Consider the following 15,250-nt stretch of genomic DNA (forward strand, 5'->3'; position numbering starts at 1 on the left):
ATTGCGGCGCACGGGCTTCTTGTTGTGGAGCACAGGCTCTAGGCGCGTGGGCTTCAGTAGTATGGCACGCGGGCTCAGTAGTTGTGGCGCACGGGCTTAGCTGCTCTGCGGCATGTGGGATCTTCCCGGACCAGGGCTCGAACCCGTGTCCCCTGCATTGGCAGGCAGATTCTTAACCACCGCGCCATCAGGGAAGCCCGACCATGCAGGCTTTTTCAAAGGAAGATCTTTTAGGATGTTACTTGGTTTTAATTTATAGCTTTCTGTTGTTTTTATGGTGTATATGCTTATTCTTAAAGAATATTAAAGGTTAGGCCTTTGGAATTTATGCACAAAATTAATATTTATCATTAAGAAAAAAATCAAAGCATTTTTTCTGTGTCAGAACTTTAACAGAGAAGGGATCCCTTTAGTGTTGTCTCTTTGAGTTTACACGTAAAAAGAGAAGGGTACACTCTTACCGTAGTGGCAAAATAAAATAATCCACCTAAATAAAAGGTATTCCAAAAACAGAGTTTTAGAAAAAGGTGAGATGATAAGAAGTGAGATGTTTAATGCACTGTGACCTTGCACCTCACAGTACCCATTTTCCTAGTTCGGTGAGTGAAAAGAGAAATGAGGATGATGGCCTGATTTTAATTCCCAATGTATAAAGCCTCATCTAGAAGTGTCCTACTTCTTGACACTATTATGATATTAAAAGTAACATTTATTTTTGTAAGTCATTACCAACTTGGCACACTTGGATTCATTTCCGTCAAGTACTGTCATCTTTAGATTTCAAGCTTCCAAAGTCTAAAGAAACGCTCGTTGGTTTTATATTCTCTTGGAGAACCTACAGTCTTCCAACGGCAGAACCTCCCTTTATTGGACTGGCTAGCAACTGATGTATTCAAAGTCAATCAGAAAGTTGTCTTTAAAATTTCAGCATATTTCTGAAAAGTCGGAAATTTGGGAGAGTTGGGCAAACCATAGCATATTGTACATGGAGTGTCATTATCTAGGTGGATACCTGGGTACATGGAGGAGCCAGATGAGGAAGGCGGTTCACAAAATTTCTGCTGCCTACAGCTCAGAGTCATGAGAAATCGTAACAGGAGAGAGATAATTTCGTGTATGTGAACCCCTGGTATGACACTGTTAAGTGGTGGTTCCTGGATATATCATTGAAAACACATTGTGAGATTCTGGTAGGAAGGATTCTTTCATTGTTTATTAAAAGGATTACATAACTTAAAGCACTTAGAGCAGAGCCAGGCAGATAATAGATGCAACTATGTGTAAACTTTTTTTTTTTTTTTTTTTTGGCGGTATGTGGGCCTCTCACTGTTGTAGCCTCTCCCGTTGCGGAGCACAGGCTCCGGACGCGCAGGCTCAGTGGCCATGGCTCACAGTCCCAGCCGCTCCTCAGCATGTGGGATCTTCCCGGACCAGGGCACAAACCCATGTCCCCTGCATCGGCAGGCGGACTCTCAACCACTGCGCCACCAGGGAAGCCCTGTGTAAACTATTTGTATTGGTTTTTTTTCTTTTCCATTATAGTTTATTACAAGACAATGAACATAGTTCCCTGTACTTTATAGAAGGACTTTGTTGTTTATCTGTTTTATATATAGTAATGTGTATTTGCTAATCGCAAAGTCCTAATTTATCTTCCCCTGAACCCTGCGCCTGCCAAATCCCCTTTGGTAACCGTAAGTTTGTCTTCTACATCTCTGAGTCTGCTTCTGTTTTGTAAATAAGTTCATTTGTATCATAGTTTAGATTCCACATATAAGTGGTATATGATTTTTGTCTTCCTCTGTCTGACTTACTTTACTTTGTATGATAACCTCTATGTCCATCCATGTTGTTGTAAATAGCATTATTTCATTCGTTTTTATGTCTGAGTAATATTCCATTGTGTGTGTGTGTGTGTGTACCACATCTTCTTGATCCATTCATCTGTTGATGGACACTTAGGTTGCTTCCATGTCTTGGCTATTGTAAATAGTGCTGCTATGAACATTGGGTTGCATTTATGTTTTTGAATTAGCATTTTCTGCAGATATATGCCCAGGAGTAGGATTGCTGGATCATGTGGTAACTGTATTTTTAGTTTTTTAAGGAATCTTCATATGTTTTCCATAGTGGCCATACCAATTTACATTCCCACCAACAGTGTAGGGGCGGGGGGGGTTCCCTTTTCTCCACACCCTTGCCAGCATTCATTATTTGTAGACATTTTAATGATGGCCATCCTGATCTGTGTGAGGTGATACCTCATTATAGTTTTGATTTGAATTTGTCTAATAATTAGCAGTGTTGAGCATCTTTTCACGTGCTTTATTGGCCATATGTATGTCTTATTTGGAGAAATGTCTCTTTAGGTCTTCTGCCCATTTTTTGTTGAAGTTGTGTTTTTTTTTATTGAGTTGTATGAGCTGTTTGTATATTTTGGAAATTAAGCCCTTGCCAGTCTCATCATTTGCAGATATTTTCTCCCAGCCCATAGGTTGTCTTTTTGTTTTGTTTATGGTTTCCTTTGCTGTGCAAAAGCTTATAAGTTTGAGTAGGTCCTATTTGTTTATTTTGGTTTTATTTCTGTTGCCTTGGGAGACTGACCTAAGGCAACACTGGTATGATTTATGTTAGAGAATTTTTTGCCTATGCTCTCTTTTAGGAGTTTTATGGTATCATGTCTTATATTTATAAGCTTCTAAGGCATTTTGAGTTTATTTTTGTATATGGTGTGATGGTATGTTCTAACTTGCTTGATTTACATGTGTCTGTCCAGCTTTCCCAGCACTACTTGCTGAAGAGACTGTCTTATCTTCATTGTATATTCTTGCCACTTTTGTTGAAGATTAATTGACCGTAGCTGTGTGGGTTTATTTCTGGGCTCTCAGTTCTGTTCTGTTGATCTGTATGTCTGTTTTTGTATCAATACCACACTGTTTTGATTACTGTAGCTTTGTAGTAGTATTGCCTAAAGGCTGGGAGGGTTCTGCCTCCTCCTTTGTTTTTGTTTTTCCTCAGGATTGCTTTGGCAATTCTCCGTCTTTTATGGTTTCATATAAATGTTTGGATTATGTGTTCTACTTCTGTGAGAAATGTCATGGGTACTTTTATAGGGATCACATTAAATCTGTAGATTGCTTTGGGTAGTATTCTGTAGTATTGCTTTGGGTAGTAATCCATAGTATTGCTTTGGGTAATCTGTAGTATTGCCATTTTAACAATATTAATTCTTCCAGTCCAAGAGCATGGGATGTCTTTCCATTTCTCGGAATCATCTTCAATTTCCTGTATCAGTGTTTTATAGTTCTCAGCATATAAGTCTTTCCCCTACTTGATGAGGTTTATTCCTAAATATTTTTTTGAAGCGATTTAAAAGGGATTGTTTATTGTTTTTTTGGTTTCTTTTTATTTGTTTCTTTTTTTTTTTACTTTCCCTTTCTGATATTTCATTGTTAGTGTAAAGAAGTGCAACAGATTTCTGTATGTCAATCTTGTATCCTGCTACCTTGATGAATTCGTTTATCAGTTCTAGTAGTTTTTGCCTGGAGTCTTTAGGGTTTTCTATATATAATATCATGTCATCTGCATATAAGAATTTAATCTCTTCCCTTGCAATTTGGATACCTTTTATTTCTTTTTCTTGTCTCATTGCTGTGGCTAGGACTTCCAGTACTATGTTGAATAGATGTGGTAGAGTCGGCATCCTTGTTACAGATATTAGCAGAAAGACTTTCAGCTTTTCACCACTGAGTATTATGTTGGCTGTGGGTTTGTCATAAATAGCTTTTATTATGTTGATATGTTCCCTCTGTACCCACTTTGGTAAGGGTATTTGTCATGAATGGATGTTGAATTTTGTCAGATGCTTATTCTGCATCTATAGAGATGACCATGTGGTTTTTTTCTTTTCTTGATGTGGTGTATCACATTGATTGATTTGTATATGTTGAACCATCCTTGTGACCCTGGAATGAATCCAACTTGATTATGGTGTATGATTTTTTTTATGTGTTGTTGAATTCGGTTTGCTAATATTTTGTTGAGAATTTTTGCATCCATATTCATTGAAGATATTGGCCTGTAATTTTCTTTTTTGGTAGTGTCTTTGTCTGGTTTTGGTATCAGGGTGATGGTGACTTCATAGAATGTCTTCGGGAGTGTTTCTTCCTCTTCACCCTCCTGGAAGAGTTTGAAAAAGGTTGCTATAAATTTTTCGTTGTTTGTTTGGTAGAATTCCCCAGTGAAGCCAGTCGGTCCTGGAATTTGTTTGCAGGAAACTTTTTTAAAATTATAGATTCTATTTCACTTCTGGTGACCGGTCTGTAAAAATATCTATCTCTTCTTGATTTAGTTTTGGTGGGCTGTATGTTTCTAGAGACTTGTCCATTTCTTTTAGGTTGTCCAATTTGTTGGCATGTAATTGTTCATAGTGTTCTCTTGTGGTTTTTTAAAATTTCTGCAATATCAGATGTTATTTCTCCTCTCTCATTTCTTATTTTGTTTATTTGGGTCCTCTCTTTTTTCTTCTTGGTGAGCCTGGCCAGAGGTTTGTTGATTTTTGTTTACCCTTTCAAAAAACCAGTTTTTGGTTTTATTGAGTTTTTCCATTGTTTTATAAAACTCTAGTTTATTTATTTTCTCTCTGATCTTTATTATTTCCTTCTTTCTGCTGACTTTAGGTTTTGTTTGTTCTTCTTTTTCTAATTCTTTAGGTGGTAGGTCAGGTTGCTTATCTGACATTTTTTCCTTACTTTTTGAGGAAGGCGTGTATTGCTATGAACTTCCCTCTTAGGATTTCTTTTGCAGCATCCCAAAGATTTTGTATGGTGGTGTTTTTGTTGTCATTTGTCACAAGGTATTTTTTAATTTCCTCTTTGATTTCATCGTTGACCCATTGGTTTTTTTAGTCGCGTGTTTAGTCTCCATGTAATCGTTTTTTCCTCATTTCTGTTTCTGTGGTTCAATTCTAGTTTCATGCTGTTGTGGTCAGAAAAGATGCTTGAAATAATTTCTGTTCACCTTAAATTTCTTGAGGCTTGTTTTGTGTCCTAGTATGTGGTCTGTCCTGGAGAATGTTCCACGTGAACTTGAAAAGAATGTGTATTCTGGGGCTTTTTTGGATTTAATGTCCTGAAAATATCCATTTTTGTCTAATTGTTCTATTGCGTCATTTAGGATCCCTGTTGCCTTATTGATTTTCTGTCTGGAAGATCTGTCCATGGATATCACTGGGGTGTTAAAGTCTCCTACTGTTACTGTATTCCCATCAGTTCCTCCCTTTACATCTGTTAGTATTTGTTTGATGTATTTAGGTGCTCCTTTTTATTGTTTTTCAGTAACTTTAACCCAGGGTTACCAATCCTATTGAACGTGGAAAATTGGATCACAGAGCTGTTTTTCATGTGGTGATACTAAACACATACTAACCATCTGGGAAACATCATTGTGAAGAACATGCTTTGGGAAACTCTCTCCTGCTTCTTTGAAAGCTCCGTTTGCTTGGCTTCCAAGTCCCTGTGGTTCTAGGCTTTCCTGGCAGCAGCCATGCTTGACATTGTCCCATTCTGTGGATGATGATGGAGAGGCGATTGCTGAAAAGGCCTGCTGCCCCGGGTATCTTTCCCACCTGTCCTTCATGGTGTGTTAGATTCTGAGGGTCAGGAATGCTGTGGTGACTTAGCAGGGTGGTTCTGGTAGAGGTCTCTTTGAAGTTGCAGTCAAGACATCAACCGGAGCTGCAGGGACTTGATGGTCTGATAGGTACTGGATGATGCAGTGCGATGGTGGCTCTCATGTGGCTGGCATGTGGTGTTGGCTGCTGGCCGCAGGCCTCAGTTCTGCTCCGTGCTGACCTCTCCACCAGCAGTTAAAGGAGTTTAATTGTACACATTTGATTCATTTTTATCAGGAGATACAATCAATATGTATATAGTTAAGCATTTCATTTATGATCAATAAAAATGTAGGTTTATCCCGAATTTTCACTGAGTGAGCCATATGGATTATTTGTTTTGTTCCACAGATTTGGGCAACCAAGAAGGAAGCATTATGACAACCTATGAAAATATCCCCTAGATAATTCTTTTTGAATCTAAGCCCTGTGTGAAACTGTTACTTCACCTTCTAATATTTCTCCGTAAGAATCAGGCAGAAGTCATAAAGAGATGAACTTAGTCTAAAATCTCTTCTGTTAAAAAGTTTCTTGGCATTATTGGCATTTGGGGGCTGATGAGTCTTCCGTGCAGGGAGGCTGTTCTGTGCGTTGTAGATGCTGAGCGCTATTCCTGGTCTCTACCCACTAGGCGCCAGTACCTCCCCTCCTCCACTTGTGACAACCGAGAGATGTCTCCAGACATTGTCTGATATCCTGCAGTCCCCTGGGGCAGAGAGCACAGCCATCCCTGGTTGAAAACCACTGTGTAAAATAGGACACACCATGATAGTTCCATGCTGCTATTAGGGGTTACATACGTGGATCATATCAGATATCAGTGTGAGAAGGTACCTGGGTAGCCAGAGTCACCTCAAGGGGTCCTGGGAAGCCAGAAGTGCAGGCAATTCCCAACTCAAAACTTTGGAGCTGAACTACCTCAGGGGAGGGAGAAGGATTTAGAATGATAGCCAGCGCTGCAGGCAAAACAAAACCAATCCAGCACCTCTGGTCGCCCTGATAGACTTGGAAACGCTTCTGAATGGAAGAGTAATTTGGTTTGCCCCAAGGAGAGCGACACTGCACTATTCCTTGTCTCTGGCAAAATGATGTAGAACAATACATACCCAAGGGATGGGAAACGGGGGCTCAAACACATTCCTGGACATCAATGTTCCTAACAGCAGTATTCACAGTAGCCAAATGCCCGTCAACTGGTGGATGGAAAGGTAAACAAAAGGTAGTCCATGCGTTCAACAGAACAGTGTTCAGCCATACAGAGGAATGGAGTACTGATACATGCTGCATTGTGGATGAACCTTGGAAACATTATGCTAAGCGAAAGAAGCCGGACACAGAGAAGGTGTTGTATGGTTCCATTTATGTGAAATGTCCCAAACAGGCAAATCTGCAGAGACAGAAAGCAGGCTGGTGGTTGCCTGGGCGGGGGGGGGGGGGGGGGGGGGGCGGGATTGAGGACTGACTACTTAATGGGCCCAAGGTTTCCTTTTGGGGTGATGTAGATGTTTTGAGACTCGACATAGGGGATGATTGCACAGCATTGTGAATATACTAAAGGCTTTACGCCTCCTGTGTGGGAGGACTATTAGTCATTGTCTACACCATTCCATGCCAAGAACTGACGGCAACCAGAAAATGAGTCCTTTTTATATTTATTACTACCTTTGAGAGTAAAGAATATATTGCATTTGTTAAAATCGTTTGCGTTTCAGACTTCCCTAGCGGTCCAGTGGTTAAGACTTTGCCTTCCAATGCAGGGGGTGAGGGTTTGATCCCTAGTCAGGGAGCTGAGATCCCTCGTGCCTCACAGCCAAAAACCAAAACATAAAACAGAAGCAATATTGTAACAAATGCAGTAAAGACTTAAAAGAGGTGGGGGTGGGGGGACTTCCCTGGTGGTCCAGTGGCTAAGACTCCGTGCTCCCAACGCAGGGGGCCTGGGTTCGATCCCTGGTCAGGGAACTAGATCCCACATGCTGCAACTAAGAGTTCGCATGCCGCGACTAAAGATTCTGCATGCTGCAGCAAAGATCCTGCACACCGCAGCGAAGATCCCATGTGACACAACTAAGACCTGGCGCAGCCAAATAAATAAATATTTTTTAAAAAATCATTTGCGTTTCACACAATTCTTTTCCAGCACGTAAATTTTTGCCAGCACTGTTTTTTGTTTTTGCGGTACGCGGGCCTCTCACTGTTGTGGCCTCTCTTGTTGCGGAGCACAGGCTCCGGACGCGCAGGCTCAGCGACCATGGCTCACGGGCCCAGCCGCTCCGCAGCATGTGGGATCTTCCCGGACCGGGGCACGAACCCACATCCCCTGCACCGGCAGGCGGACTCTCAACCACTGCGCCACCAGGGAAGCCCTGCCAGCACTGTTTATTGATAGTGGTTCTATTTAGGTGTTAATAATGGGAAAATCAGGACTGACCAGGGATTGGAAGTTCAGGTTTCTCACTTTAACTTATTATTTCTAGTAACGAACTAATTAATTTTGACATGTTGCATAACCAGAATGTTATTAACCAGTCATATTTCACATTTTTTGTGTTTATAACACACAGATGATGTTAATTACATGTACTGAATTTAACAACTTATATCAAAGATAACCTTCAATTTGTGAGTTACCATCTGTTTTGGGCCAGAGAATAGGAATTTGATACTAAAGCTTTTTCCTGAACAGCTTGTAATGAGAGCTGTTTATATATTAATTACTTAATTGAATTGTTATGGATTTTAATGTTCTAATTTTCAAGCAGTTTGGGGCTTATTGTGGTGACATCTGCTTATATTTTGATACTTTATGGTGTTTAGCAGTTTCATCATAAGGCTCTTGGGTTTACAGCCCAATCCCGAAAATAATTTGCTGTCTGCTTCAGGTTTGCTGTAAGGAGTATCGTCCTATTTCATCTCCACTGCCGAGTTTTTTTCATAATGAAATGTATTTTTATTTTATAAGCAAAGTCAGTATTCCCTAGTGCCTTCTTCAGTCTGGTGCCCTTTATTTCTATTCAACGAGCTATAGAGGAATTTTGTTTAAATCTTATTATTTTCCTTCAGTGGTCGATTTTTTCAGTTGTCCTGGTTTTATCTTATATATCCTTATGTGGTTTAAAAATGTACTGTAATGAAACTTAAGGGCCTATGAACCTGCTTGTAGAATCCTTTTAGTCTCCTTTCTTTGAACAGTGTAACTATAAACGTGACTCAGTGGGAGTAATTTACTTGAATTTCCTTAAAACATTTCAAGAGGTTCTGTATACATTCACTAATAAGAAACACCTTCATTCATAGCCTCACTTATGGATTTGAATTATATTAAACCTGGCGCCTTTTTAGTATCACTTAAGACTACTGAACGAGAATTTAGAGAAAACAGCAGGCATTTAATTTCCTTAGTTCTTGAGCTTGTAGATAATTTCAACCCTGTAGGAGACTGGATTCACTCACAACTGAAGAGAATTTATGAGGAAGAAGGTAAATATTATTAAGTAGATCCTGGTTGACTGCTTACTGTTTATACTGACTGAAAAGTAAAAATGAGTTTTTGATATGAAGGATTATCTTATGACATATACCCCTGGCTTCTTCAGAAATCCATGCAGGTGGAACCCCTGTGAAACGGAACCGTAGGAAAACAATAATGTAAAAGTTGAGAGTCAGTGCTTGCTTTCGCTTTATTTTAGGGAAGCCAAAAAAGGAAAAAAAGATTCTGACGTTTCTGTGTTTTTTTGAGCACATAAAAGAGTGGATATCTGCACACAAACATACATGCTGTGATTATTGTAAACATGTGCCCAAGCGATGTCTATATTGTCAGAAAAGATGTCGGGAGCATCTTTTCTTCTCTTAAGGGTGTGTACAGTTGAATTTATCGGTTGTATGTGATACGGTCCCTAAAACAAAGACATTTCAAGTGGGCATTAATTATCATTGAATGACAGCAGGGACAGTATCTGAGCTGAAATCCATTTCGTTTGCGCTGAGACTTCTTCCTTACAAATCTCTACATGTACCATAATACTGACTGGCCGTTCTAATTTCTCCTTTTTCACACTGCAAATAAAACTGCATAGTTTGTGTTAAAGTTTTAGGACAGAGATTATGAAACAGTGAAATGTGTTAAGTTTGAGTTGAGATGAAAAAGAAAAACAAGAATAGGACAGGTCAAAGGTGAGCGATTCCCGAAGAATTTTAAGGTGTTTTTTGTTGTTGCTGTTGTTGTTGTTGTTGTTTCTCAAATCTCTCTGTTTCTCACCAGGCAGGTCCCAGCAGACACTTGGCGTTTTATATGATCGGATGCTGGGGAGCCCACTGGTTCACAGGTCTACACATGAAGTCAGCCTAAAGGTAAACGCCTGCCTTTGATCTTTGTCTTTTACCTGAAATTCGTTTGAAGCAGAGCTGCGTTTTGCCAAAACTGAACACCTTCTGTTTTAAAATGCTTTCTTGAGACGGAATCTGAGGTCTTTCTCCTTGCTGAAGTTGAAGGTAGTAGATAGAGCATCGTTAAATAATGATGGGTTCTTTAGTCCATTCTACATAACAGATTGGCCTCTTATCGCCTTCGAAGAATTGTGGATACTGAACCAGCCATTATAAACTTTTCTGGGTCTTACCGGAAGCAGATGACACTTTCTAAAATCATTCCCTCTTGTCAACATGGTGAATTAAAATTAAGCTGCAAAATTAATTACAATTGGGCACATGAGTCTGGATCTTAGTTGGCCCCTGTATCTTAATGCTATGGTTTATTAGTTTCTTAATACGATTTGTGTCTGTCTGCAAATTGATTTACTACTTAACCTTGAAACTTCTTAGAAAAACATGTAGCTTACTATTTATAGATCTCATGAGAGGATAGGGTACCCAGAAGAGCTAACCGAACAGTCGCAGATGCACAGGCATCAGGAGTTGAAGCCCAGGGAGTTTCAGTGGTTGTCGGGACTTCACACTTGCATTACAGGGGCATGGGTTTGATCCCTGGTTGGGGAACTAAGATCCTGCAAGCCGCACGGCCAAAAAAAACAATCAAGAGTTGAAGCCACATCCCAAACTGAAACTGATGGCTCCCTCCCCGTCCGCTACCAAGAAAAAGCGCTGTTATCTGTTGGTAGAGGGGATTCTAGGGTTTGCTTTTATCATTTACTGTTTTGTGTTTTCTGGTTCTTCCTTTAATTTTTTTAAATTAAAAAACTGATAGAACTTTTGTACTTCTAAAAACATCAAGATGGAAATTTGGGGAAGATTTTTGCTTTATTGTTTTAAAGGAACCAATCAGAACTAAAATGATAGACCCAGATTTAATCAAAGTAAGAATCTTAGAGGGGTGGGGTAGGGAGGGTGGGAGGGGGACGCAAGAGGGAGGAGCTATGGGGATATATGTATATGTATAGCTGATGCACTTTGTTATAAAGTAGAAACCAACACCATTGTAAAGCAATTATACTCCAATAAAGATGTTAAAAAAAAAAAGAATCTTGTTGAAGTATTTTTGTTTAAAGCCAAATAGATGACAAGGTAAATATGTACAGTTGACCCTTGACTGGGTTTGAACTTCACAGGTCCACTTATACATGGATTTTTTTCAATAAACCATGGACTACTGTGTACAGTCCATGGTTGAAGCCACAGATGAGGAATCTTGGACACAGAGGACCAACTGTACAGTTATAAGTGGGTTTTCAACTGCACAGGGGCCAATCCCCCTACCCCCCATGTTGTTAAAAGTTCAACTGTATTAGAATTTCAGTACTATACTTAAATATTTGAAAAGCGTAGATTGTTTTAAAAAATAAAATTATAAAAGGTTAATTGAATCTGTGACATCAGATGTTGACATCCATGTTGTAACGTGAATCCTTTTTATGGCCACATAATATTCCATTGTATGGACGTACCGCATTGTGTTTATCCATTCATCAGTTGACGGACATTTGAGGTGTATTTACTTTTATTGAGTGGTTATGAATCATGCTGCCGTGAACATTCGTGTACCAGTTTTGTGTGGACATATACCTTCATGCCTCTTGGGTATATACCTGGCAGTAGAATTCCTAGGTTGTTATGGTAACTCTGTTTAACCTTTTGAAGAACCGTCCAACTTTTCCAAAGTGGCTGCACCATCTGTCAGTATGTTTTGAAATGCAGTTGAACCATATTTTAAATGTCAGAAGGAAGAGGAGAGAGGGGAGGCCTGTTGCTCATGAGTGTTTCGATTGTGTATTAATTCAGTATTTAGGGAACGTAAGCTTTGCTTGGATTGAATTGAATTGAGCACACGCTGACTTCCTGCTGTGTGTGAGGCCTTGGTGCTTAGCTTTATAGATGACTCTGGACATTTTTGTAGCCTTTATTTAGCTCCTTGTACAGTTTATACGTGCAGATGGTCATTTGGGACCGTGCTGGGAAATGACACACTGCTGCTTACCTACCACAGTACCCACGGTGCCTCCACGAGCTGGGGAGTCATCTGTATAAAACCCACATGCCCTTCCTCTCTGTGTTGGGTGCTGTGCGTCAGAAAGTGAGGGCTCATATCTGTTCCCCTTAGACTTACCTAGTTTCAGCAGGTGCCTCCTTTGAAAGCCATTCGCAGCAGACCATGGCTGTGGTGTTTTCTTGGCTGTCCATTTCACAGTGGTTGGTGTGTTCACCAGGAACATCCACCTTTCGGGGCATCACCTTCAGGTTCTCAGACAGGAAGATTTCAGGCTGGGAAGCGGTGAGGCAGGTGTGCTCTAATGTAGAAAGGGGAAAATCTTCAGGAGAGCAAGGTTGGCAGACCTTTTCTGTCCAGGGCTAGAGAGTAGATAGTTGAGGCTTTGTGGGCCAGTGGTCTGTGCTGCGGCCGCTCAGTTCTGGCCTTGTCGTGTGAGAGTGGCTACCGATCTTACGCAGATGAACAAGTGTGGCTGAGTGCCAACAAAACTTCACTGATGGACACTGGAATTTGAATGTCATATCAGTTTCGTGGGTGGCAAAATAGCATCGTTTTGATTTCCTTTTCAACCATTTAAAAATGTAAAAGCTATCGATAGGTCACAGTCCTTGCAGAATGCAGCTGCAGGTGGGAATTGGCCTGTGGGCCACAGTGAGCCCACCTCGACCTAGAGAAACACACCTGTGTTATTTCTCCCTCTTCTGACTGCAGCCTTTGAGTTGGAGGACATCCGAGTTGCACCTCTGCAAGGTCTGTGGCGTGCTTAGGACAGCATCCAAGTTGTGGTTCCTCGACGAAAGCACTGCAGATTCTCAGGGAATCAAGACTTGTAGGAATCTGAGGGCCTTCCATGTGAAGGGCGGCTCTGGACTTGTGTAACCGCCGCCGCTCAGATGTTCTCAGCCCTAGGCAGTTCCTCGCCCCTCCCCAGGGGACATTTGATCACGTCTGGAGATGTTTTTCAGGGAGATAGAGAGCTTCTGGCATCGACTGGGTGGAGACCAGGGGTGCTGCTCTACAGTGCACAGGGCAGCCCATCCCAGAGATTTCTGTGCTCCCCAAAGTCCGGAGTACTGAGAGTGACGAACCCGACTCACTGCTACTGTCCCTACTTTATTTTGTGTTTTAATCTGAACGGTTTTGTGGCTGTGGAAATTTAAGATGGCGAGCATTTGACTACAAGACTGAGTTCCTGCGTTTGCCAACATGGCATGAGACTCATTGAACTCTCAGCAGATACTTGGGTTCACGATGCTTTAAGTATTTTTCTTTTAAAACTTTTGTTGTTGTTGTCATTCATTTAAATTGAAGCATCAAAATACGCTTTAACACCAGGATTTTTGAGACGCAGGCAGGCTGCCTCAAAGGGCAAGGCATCGCCCGCCTTAACATCTACGGAGAAAACCGCAGGGTTTATTTTTCAGAACTCTGGAGGTCACCTTATATGACGACTCCACCTACTGCAGAAAAGGGAATCATCAGGGCTCAAATAAATCCTGCGTTATGTGGGTGAAAATCACAGCGTCTTAGAGGTTTCATAACCAGCCTGTACGTATTGCTGAAATTTGTCTGAGGGCCTGGTGCACATTGTAAAGAATCCGATTGCAGCCTCTCAGTCTTAGAGATAATTAAAATCTGTACGTTAATTTACAGATTAATCGGAAGCATTAGCTTACAAGGCCCAAGTCATTAGAAAAAGAAGACAGACTACTCTTATGAGGAAGCAGCGGCTGTCTGTGTCTCCCAAGGCACTTTGCTTTGAAGTCTTGGGTACCTGAACTGGCATTTCACTGTGTAGGGGAGAAGACTAAAACGATAACTGTGCTATTGGTCTTACATGCATCGTCTGGCTCCGTGATGCAGACTTTCTTAGCAGGGGTTTGCTGTTACTGGGTGGGACATTTTTTAGGAAGGCTTCCTTCTGGGTTTGCCTCCTGATCAGGCAGAGAAGTGGAGGGTGGGGAGGGTTGGCGGCTCAGAGGGTTTGCGAGAGGACCCGGGGGCCCGCTCTGGAGATGCGCACGTGGTCTTGGCGGTAACTCCAGGACGGGACGCCTCTCTTGTCACGTCAGCATCCTTCATGGCTCTGCACACAGGGTTGGGATGCAAGGCCCCAGCCAGCCGTTAATTAACCCAGAAGGGCAGCCAGGCACAGAAAGGACCCTCTCTGAATGCCTCACGCAGGGGATGTTTTGGATTTTGTGAAGCGCCGCATTATTTTCGTAACCCGAGAAGGCTCCCTTCTCTCTGCTCTCTCGACCCTGCAGCTCTATTTCCTACTCAGCTGGGTTGCTCTCATAGTGATGATTTCTGAAGACGCTGCCAGCTTTTAATGACATTTTAATGACTATGAAAACAGTTCACGTTCATAGGAGAGAATTTGGAAGCTACAGAAAGGCACGCACGCACACACAGATAAAATTCCAGCGTGATCGCACCCTGGAGAGATGGGTGTATTTAATTATCTTTTTTATATTTTAGAGGGTATCTTTTGTGTGCGTGTACAAAATGAAATTTAGCGACATGCACGTTCCATCCAGAAACCTATTTTTTTCATGTATCGCCGTATCATGGACATTTTCTCCCATGGTGAAAATCCTTTTGAGGACTGCATCTTACGACACTAGTTCATTCTTATATTTAAATGGCAATTCCACTGCTAGGCCTGTGAACTCTGATAATAAAATGATAGTCCTTTGATTATATTTATACTTTCGGACCATTTGGCTCCCAAGTAAGTAAATATAACTGTAAAATGAGTGAAAGATCTTACCTTTGGGGGGATTTTTCTTTTCTTACCGTAAAATAATAGACATGCTCATTGGTGAATGAAGATATGTCTATTAAAAAAAAACAAACCACTGTTCACATTTTCCTGTTCCCCGCCCTATCTTTTCTATGTATATAGTCTCCTGTAATCGGGGTCCGACTGTAAGTGCCTTAATTTATCGAATCGCACTCATGCTGTCGTCGGACAACAAAACAGCTTTCGGTCCTTCCGGTGGCTACGTATCGGCTTCGTTAGTTATGCCGGAAGAACAGGTATATGCAGCGTATAAAACAAGCCCGCTTCATCTCCACAATAAGCTGGGTCCCCGTCAAGATTGTACAGAAGGACTTATATGTAAATGCTG

At 41.2% G+C, this 15,250-nt stretch overlaps 1 protein-coding gene across 2 annotated transcripts in view; it reads left to right on the forward strand.

Annotated features, from left to right (window-relative positions):
* TBL1X (transducin beta like 1 X-linked) overlaps positions 1 to 15,250 on the forward strand; it is a 228,298-nt gene that overhangs the window by 148,055 nt on the left and 64,993 nt on the right. For both annotated transcript variants that reach the window (XM_082864435.1, XM_082864436.1), the window contains exon 3: positions 9,936 to 10,024. The gene's annotated coding sequence lies outside the window, so the exon portion shown is untranslated. The remainder of the gene's footprint in view (positions 1 to 9,935; positions 10,025 to 15,250) is intronic.

Source organism: Leucopleurus acutus, assembly GCF_964270905.1.
Source record: "Leucopleurus acutus genome assembly, chromosome: X".
NCBI lineage: Eukaryota > Metazoa > Chordata > Mammalia > Artiodactyla > Delphinidae > Leucopleurus > Leucopleurus acutus.